The sequence below is a fragment of the Oncorhynchus kisutch genome, linkage group LG16 (genome assembly GCF_002021735.2).
Source record: "Oncorhynchus kisutch isolate 150728-3 linkage group LG16, Okis_V2, whole genome shotgun sequence".
In the NCBI taxonomy this organism is placed as follows: domain Eukaryota; kingdom Metazoa; phylum Chordata; class Actinopteri; order Salmoniformes; family Salmonidae; genus Oncorhynchus; species Oncorhynchus kisutch.
This window is the reverse complement of record NC_034189.2, coordinates 39484954-39494225: the sequence shown is the minus strand read 5'-3', so window position 1 is coordinate 39494225 and position 9272 is coordinate 39484954.

Below are 9272 nucleotides of genomic sequence, written 5' to 3'. Positions count from 1 at the left end.
GAAACACCGCTGCAAAGTAGAGAGCGTACCGGACAGAGAGTGCAGTTGCACTTGGCCAAAATCAATTCCAGTAATTAATGAAATAATTATAAATGTACTCTGACACCTCGCGAGCCACCATTAACAGGGCTGCGACCCATTACTCATACTTTAAGAAAGGCTGATACCCACACAGCTTACAAAAAAGGTATGCATTCACTGAACTGTACGTTGCTTTAGTTCAGGGTCCCCTGTGCTACACAGCTTATTCAAATAACCAACCCATCAAGCTTTGATTATTTGAACCAGTTGAGTAGTGCTAGGGCAAAAACCAAAACGTGCACCCAGAGGGGGCCCCAGGACCAAGTTTGGTAAACCCTGCTTTAGATAAGGTGTCTGCTATGAAAGAGAAGTTAAGACAGAGTTGTTTAGTGGTTTGAATTTCCTTCTGGCCCCTGGTTTACTTTCCAGCAAGGCCTGACCTGGACAATTCTATCTCTGTGACTGGAAACAAAGTATTGATATTTCAATATAACAGATATTATGCTACAATTTCGGAGTTACAGTTCATATAAGGATATCAGTCAATTGAAATAAAATCATTAGGCCCTAATCTATGAATTTCACTTGACTGGGAACAAAGATATGCATCTGATGGTTACAAATACCTTTTTTAAAAAGGTAGGGGTTTAGATCAGAAAACTAGTCCGTTTCTGGTGTGACCACTGTTTGCCGCATGCAGCGCGACACATCTCCTTCACATAGAGTTGATCAGGCTGTTGATTGTGGCCTGTGGAATGTTGTTGCATTCTTCTTCAATGTCTGTGCAAAGTTTCTGGATATTGGTGGGAACTGGAAGACGCTGTCATACACATCAATCCAGAGCATCCCAAACATGCTCAGTTGGTGACATGTCTGGTGAGTATGCAGTCTATGGAAGAACTGTGACATTTTCCGCTTCCAGGAATTGTGTACAGACCCTTGCGACATGGGCCGTGCATTATCATGCTGAAACGTAAGGTGAGGGAGGCGAATGAATGGCACGACAATGGGATCTCATCATGGCATTAAAATTGCCATCGAGAAAATGCAATTGTGTTCGTTGTCCATAGTTTATGCATGCCTATACCATAAGCCACCGCCACCATGGGGCACTGTTCACAATGTTGACATCAGCAAACCGCTCGCCCAAACTACACACTGCCCGATACTGTTGAAATTGGGATTCATCCATCGAGGTAGAGCATTTGCCCATTGAAGTCGGTTACGACACCGAACTACAGTCAGGTCAATACTCTGGCAAGGACGTTGAGCACACAAATTAGCTTCCCTTTAGACAGTTTCTGACAGTTTGTGCAGAAATGATTTGGTTGTGCAAACCCACAGTTTCATCAGCTGTCCGCGTGGCTGGTCTCAGACCATCCTGCAGAAGAAGAAGCCAGATGTGGAGGTCCTGGACTGGTGTGGTGACACGTGGTCTGCAGTTGTGAGCCGGTTCGACTTACTGCAAAATTCTCTAAAACAACGTGAGAAGCGGCTTATGATAGAGAATTTAACATTAAATTCTTTCGCAACAGGATTTGTATTTGATCTACTAGCAACCTTTTGGTTACTGGCCCAACTCTCTAACCACTAGGCTACCTGCTGCCCCATTTGAAAGGAATACGCTTTTTGTGCATATGGAACATTTCTGGGATCTTTTATTTCAGCTCATGAAATATTTTTGTTCACTATAGTTATAGAAGACTGACTGGACAGATTCTAGATCATATTTAGTTACATGCCTAAAGAAAAGTAAGCGTGTGCAATTGATAAACATGATTGTAACAGTCCTTAAAATATATACTTTTTTACTAATGTACTACCCTAATCGTGTTTGGATATCTTTACTTTTCCAATATTATTTTACTATCAATCATACAAAAAACAACATCACATTACTTTAATTTCCCATATGGCTTTTCCATTTGTAGATGGACTTAATTTTCGCCATCAAGATGTTTTGAATGACTTCAATAGAGAGAGCCAAAAGTCAAACACATACTGTCATGTTTGTGGAGGAAAACAACAGGCAGTGTAAAGGTAGCAACACATACCTTTTCCTGCTTGTCCATTGAAACAGTATTTGATATCCAGTGACATCCATTGTTTTTATCTGTTGTCCACATGTAAGAACAGAGAGGGGTCCGGGACTGGAAGGAGTGCATCGGTAAGCCTCCCCCTTATAAGTCCTATAAACAAAGGATGGTTTCTGGTCAGAGCCACAAGACTACAGCTATAAAAGACAACCTCACAGTGGCTTAAGTCCATGTAAATATCTCTATAAGTAGCCAGTAGCATCAGAAGATTTGTGAATTACTGTAAGAATACCAGTGATGAATTTCGAATCCCTGCCCCGGATTGCACAGACACAGTGATGGTGACGTCCCCATGCTCCACATTGCTCTTGATCTGTCCCTGTCTCCCAGAGTCCCATCTGTCACTGTGGTGTGATAGAATCAGGGGTTGTCATGGAGACACCTGTCACCTGCTCCAGCCTAGCTGTGGGATACATGATTGATTAAAGACATGGCAGCTGGAGTAGTTGGATTGAGAGGACGTCCCATGGAAGCACACAGGTGCTGGGATGACCTCTCTGAACATACTATATCACGGTTCTGTAGTAGGATACACCTCTACACACCGTGCTGCCAGAGCTGTAGGGACAATGGACGTTATCAGTGGCAGCAGAAATAATGAGTGAATGAAATCAATATTAGACCCAGTTACCAACATTAGACCCAGTTATTTCCAATTCTACCCATTCCACAGCCATCTAAGGATTAAAGACAATGGTGGATGAATGTGTGTAAAAAAAAAATACATTACATCTACATGGATGCCTGAATCAAATCTTTATTAGAACCATCATGCAGCCCAAACAAACAGGGCCTAAATGGGTTGTGGTGGTTGTGACGTAATGACTCCTCCTGTGCTTCCGTTTTTGACCAGCAGAGGGTATCATTCACTCGTTTACAATCAAGACACACCGTTCTATTTCACCTTCCACCTTTGAATTTGGTACTGCATGTAGCGACTGCTAATGCATTTTTTTGCTGTCATGTTGATCATGTCAATTGAAGAGTGTCATGTGGTATTCAGATAGTTTCCTATCCTCATTGTATCCCAGCGCAATGGCACCCTATTCCCTATATAGAGCATTAATTCTGACCAGAGCCCTATGGTCCCCAAACAAAAGTAGTGCTCTATAAAGGGAATAGGGTGCCATTTTGGACTCAAACAATGTTTAGGTTACCAGTTTGGGTCACATTTTATCAGCACATTGAACCACATTAGAATGACTGTCTGAGGACCTCTAGTCCTGTCAATGACCCTCACATACCAAGGCTCAGGAGAAGACCCAGATGCAGACAGTTTTGAAGTAACACAATTTTATTACAGGAACAGGGGGGCAGGCAAACGACAGGTCAAGGGCAGGCAGAGGTCAGTAGTCCAGAGCAAAGTCTGTAAGGTACAGAACGGCAGGCAGGCTCAGGGTCAGGGTCAGGGCAGGCAGAGGTCACTGATCCAATGTGGTGTGACAAGCTACAGAACAGTAGGCAGGCTCAGGGTCGGGGCAGGCAAAAACCGGGAAAGCTATTAAACAGGAACTAGAGAAAGACAGGAGCATGGAAAAAACGCTGGTAGGCTTAACGAAACAAAACTAACTGGCAACAGACAAACAGAGAACACAGGTATAATACACTGGGGATAATGTTGTGACACTCACAGATCCATCAGACCTGTTTCCACCAGCATGCATTATCCTGAAAATGAGACCAGAGAGAGAGAGAGAGAGAGTGAGAGAGAGAAGGATGCAGAGATAGAAGAGAGAGAGAGAGTGAGAGAGAGATAGTGGGACTCATTACACATTTGCCTTATAATGTTTGACAAGAATGAGGAACAGGGGGTCCATACAGAGCTTTATGACTGAAAGGAGGACCACAGAGGTATAAACAAAAAACAATAGGTTAAAGGTCACAATGCATTTTTAAAACAACTAACTGAACCTACCAACCCTGTGCACTTTCACTCAACAGACAGAAGCTTATGGTCAATTTGAGCAGTTTAATTTTAAATATGTGTGGGGTCATCAGAGTTTATGGGAATGTGTGTGAGAAAGAGCTGTGAAAACAGCCACTTTGCACAGCAAGCCAAGCTGTCTAAGCTGTCCAGGCTATCCAACAAACTTGGTAACATTTGCAGCAGTGTAATGTAACTTAATTCAATGTTATTATTCTTAGCTGTAGGAACAGATTGGGAGCAGCAGGATGGCCAGACTGAACGTTCACACTAACCGACAGATCAAATGTAGCACCTCACACAGACAGACAGCGAAGAAGATGGTGTGTGTGCGTGTGTGCGTGTGCGCGTGCGTGTTCGTGTACGTGTGTGTGGAAGGAAGGAAGGAAGGAGGGAATTAACGTAGCCAGTTCAGATTGTATGCGACTCATGTCGGTCAATATCCAGCCACAACAAGAGGAGTGGGCCAGGGATCCACAGATGTGGCACTGGGACTGGGACTGCCATGACTCGTCCCTATGAAGAGTTAGTAGAAAACTTGTCCCTCAAATACAGTACAGCCTTCCGTTAGAAGAAACGGTGATATAGGCTACAGGCTATGGAAGATTCAGATACAGCTAGAAATGCCAAGCAGCCTTATTTGTGGCAGTGTACTGCCTCTCCCGTGCCTCAAATCCTACAAAAGAAATTTGACAGAGAAAGCTCGAGGAATATCAGCTAAGGCGGCATAGATAGGACATGTCCGTTTGTATGGATATGAACGGTTAGGTTAGTTGTGGTGGTAAATAACGCCCTGTGGCACCGGGCGGCGAGCCAGCCAAGCGGTAAAGAGACACTAAGGCAGGCAGCAAGCCACGCATGACTGGAGACCTGCTTCAGCTGCGCAGCGTACGTGTTGTTGTGGCCCAACAAATTATATCCGCTGTTTGAGTGACACACACCGAACACGCAGGCCCAACCGACCAACAAACACATGCTCAGTCACGCTCGCATAACGCACAACTGTCACGCCTTGGTCTTAGTATTTTGTGTTTTCTTTAATTATTTGTTCAGGCCAGGGTGTGACATGGGTTTGTGTGTTGTGTTTCGTATTGGGGTTTGTAGTATTTGGGATCGCGGCTGATTAGGGGTGTTGTATAGGCTTGGCTGCCTGAGGCGGTTCTCAATCAGCAGTCAGGTGCTTCTCGTTGCCTCTGATTGGGAACCATATTTAGGTAGCCTGAGTTCGCTTTGTCTTTCGTGGGTGATTGTTCCTGTCTCTGTGTTTTGTTTGCACCAGAATAGGCTCAGTCACTTTGGATTTTCTTTTTTCATTGTTTTGGAAGAGAAGAGAACGAGCGCCATTCTCCTTGCGGAGATGGTGCTAAATACATCAACACGGTCGGTCCCTGGGATTGGGCTGGCCAACACGATTCGGTTTGCTTGGAAGGAAAAGGAGTTGGAGCCTTTAGGACGGGAAACTTTTGGAAGGATAATATTGATGGGGATTCTAAAGCTGACGGTGAAGGACGTGTTTTGTTTCCAAGGCAACTCGTTGGAGGGAGCATACGACGTGGCACTATATACAGAGGAGAAACACGATGATATCCTGAGAAGGGCAAGAGCAGTGGGAGGCGAGAGGCCGATGAGCCACTATGAAATAACAAGCCTGGCGAAGAATAACTTTAGGGTTGTAACTGTCAACATTTACAACCCATACGTTAAGGATGAAGAGGTGAGGGCCTTTCTGGGGAGATACATGGATAACGTCTCCTCAGCAAGGCACCTCAAAGACTCCCTTGGGTTTTGGAATGGGAGGAGAGGCTTCCAGGCCCTCCTCAGAGAGGACCCAAAGGGACATGGTGGCTACCTCCATCCTCCTGCTATGTTCTCCCTAGGGGCTGACAGGGGGACGTTGTTTTATACACGTCAGCCCCCATTTTGCAGGCGCTGTATGGCCTACGGCCACATATTCGCCTCGTGCAGCACAAGAAAATGCAGATTTTGTGGATCTGAGGAACACGAGGCGAAGGATTGTGACAAGCCTAAGGCGTGCCACGGGTGTGGCTCGTCAGCACACCTGTGGCGGGGGTGCCCGGCTCGTCAGAGGTCATATGCGTCTGCGGCTGGGGGGGGAGCAGGAGCAGGGGATGGGGGAAGAAGAGGGGGGGAAGGAAGCAAGCCTCATGACCAGAGTACAGGTCCAGAGGGGAAGGCCGCAAGGAAGGAGGAGGAGCAAGAAGCGGCGGATGGAAGAGAGAAGGAAACGGAAGGCACGGGAGTAGGAGAACCAGGAAAAGCGGCGGAAGAAGGCAACCGAGTGGAGGAGCATGAGAGAGAAGAAAGCGAGGGAGGAGTGTTGGAGAAGGAGACGGTGGAAGAGCAAGTGGACTGGGGGGAAAGTGCCCTGGTGGAAGAGATGAGGGGTATGGTGGAGGAGCTGGTGGGGGGGGAGGGTGGTATCTCTCCACTACCGCCATCACCAAAGAAGAGAATGAAGAGGAGGGTGCGATTGGCCGACAGTGAGAGGGAGGGGATGGCCAAGAGAGTGATGGGGGTGGGAGAAACCTCTGGGTTGCTGCTGGTTTCCCCAGGCCCTCAACTTCTGTTGGGTGGGGACACACCTAACAAGACTCAGGACTGGGTACAGGAGGAGGTGGGGAGTTTTTTGTTTGGGGACTCAGCCTCCCCGATTTTTTTCCAATCCAGCTGCAGCACTGGGGAGGGGGAGGATTGTGGGGGTAGACCCAGGGTGCAGGGCACCCCGGAGCCAAACACTATTCCTGCATCCTGGGTTGGTGAGATGGAGGAAGTGGGGGGGATGTCGGGAGTACGGATGGTGTTCTCACCGGTAGATATGGAGCAGGGGAGCATCGGGTGAGTCTCCTGTTTTTGTTTTTTTCTGTCTGGGTTTAGAATTTGAGTGTATTACATGATTTTATTTGATTCTTTCATGGGGTCTAATTTTACTTTTGTTACTTTAAATGTAAGGGGTTTAAGGGATTTTGTTAAGAGGAGGGCGGTTTTTAGTTATTTGGAGGGTGTGGGGTTTGATTTTTGTTTTTTACAGGAGGTTCACCTGAGGGATGGAGGGGATGTTAGTAGGTTTAAGAGGGAGTGGGACAAGGGGGAGTCGGTTTGGGGTATTGGGGGGGTGCACTCATCGGGGGTAGGGATTTTGTGTGGGCACAGGGAGGTAAAAGTGGAGGATTCTTTTGTGGTAATGCAGGGGAGGGTTATAGGGGTGGATGTCACGATAAGGGATTGTAAATTTAGATTAGTGGTGGTGTATGGGCCACAGGTGGTGGCAGACAGGAGGGAGATGGTGGACTGTCTGACGCCCCTGTGTGTCACAAATAGGAAATTAGTGATAGGGGGGGATTTTAATACAGATTTAGGAATAGGGGGGGATAGCAGTGCAGGCGCCATTACCAGGCTAATGGCTTGCCATGGTCTGGTTGATGGTGGTCTGCACACTACTCCGAAAATGGCCGGTCCTACATGGCGCAACTCCAGGGGGGTTGAGCGGAGGCTCGACTATATTTTTGTACCCAGGTCTTTGGGTAAGTTGTCTGGGCGGCTGTTGCCTGTTTTCTTTTCGGATCACGACGGGGTGCTCCTGCAGGTGGGGTCTCCAGTCTGCCTCTTTGGTAGGGGGTACTGGAAGTTAGATCGGGATGTGCTGGAGGAGCAGGCTTTTGTTGACAGGTTTTATGATTTCTTTTGGAGGCTTGAAGGCCTCCGGTCCATGTGCGAGGGGGTGTTAGAGTGGTGGGAATTAGTTAAGGTGAGGATTAGGGCTTTTATAATAGGGTATTGCAAGAGGAAAAAAAGGGAGGAGAGGAGGGAGGTGGATCGTATCCAAAGGTTAATTGAACTCGAGTATGAGGCAGGCAACCTCGGCGGGTCGTTTGACTGGGAGAGATCCGCTACCCTAAAGGCGCAGCTCAGGGAGTTGCAGGAGCGGAAGGCTCGAGCTTTCCTGGAGCGTGCGCATAGTGGCTTTCTAGAACACAATGAGACTTGTTCCGCTATGTTCTTTAAGTCGGTTAGGGCCAGACAGAGTAGGAAGGTAATGCATGGCATTAGGGAAGAAAATGGTAGTATAGTTAGAGAACCAGAGGATATGGTCAGGGTGACAACTGATCATTTCCAAGGTTTATTTAAGGAAAGGGAAATAGATGTAGAGCAGGGAAATGTGTTTTTAGAACACTTGTCCAGGCGGTTGCCGGAGGACATTAGAGAAGTGATGGAGGCCCAGATTTCACTAGAAGAGGTTGAGAGCGCTCTTAGGAGGATGGGAAAAGGGAAGGTGCCTGGGATGGATGGGCTGCCGGCTGAGTTTTATCTCAAGTTTTGGGGTATACTTGGACCAGTGGTCCTCGAAGTCTTGAAGGCCATCCTTGAGACGGGGGTCCCGGGGGGATCAATGGCTGTTGGTGTGCTGTCACTTTTATATAAGAAGGGGGAAGTAACAGACCTTGGCAACTGGCGGCCATTGACCATGCTGTGCGTAGATTACAAGCTACTTGCAAAGGTTTTAGCAGACCGGTTGCGCACAGCCCTTCCCTACGTCGTTCATGAGGATCAGACGTGCGGGGTAGAGGGCCGCTCTATTAGATGGAACCTACAGTTAATCAGGGACTCTATCGCTTGGGTTGAAGATAGAGGACTGCCTTTAATGGTAGCAGCGCTGGATCAGGCGAAAGCCTTTGATCGCGTGAATAGATCCTTTTTATTCAGAGTGTTAGGTCGATTAGGATTTGGGGAGAAGTTCATAGGATGGATTCGTACATTATATGTCGGAGCGGGGTGCCGAGTTAGTGTAAATAGTCACTTGGGTGACGTTTTTGACCTCTCGTCTGGGGTCAGGCAGGGGTGCCCACTCTCGGCTCTCCTCTTCGTTCTGTACATGGAGCCTCTGGGGGCTGCCATTAGGGCAGACACAGGGGTGGAAGGCTTGTTGATCCCTGGAAGTGGTGGGCTGCGTGTTAAGATGACGCAGTACGCCGACGACACTTCCTTGCTGCTGTGCAAGGACTCGTGCCTGACAAGGTCCCTTGCCATCTTTGGGGATTTCACCCGAGCGTCGGGAGCGGTTCTGAATCATGCAAAGTCTTCCGTCAAGTTTTTCGGTAGATGGCGCGGTAGAACGGATGTGCCCGGGGGGTTATCTCTCTGTGAGGGGGCCCTGAGGATTCTCGGGGTCCATTTTGAGACCTCCGGCTCAGCGACACTGAACTGGAACATGC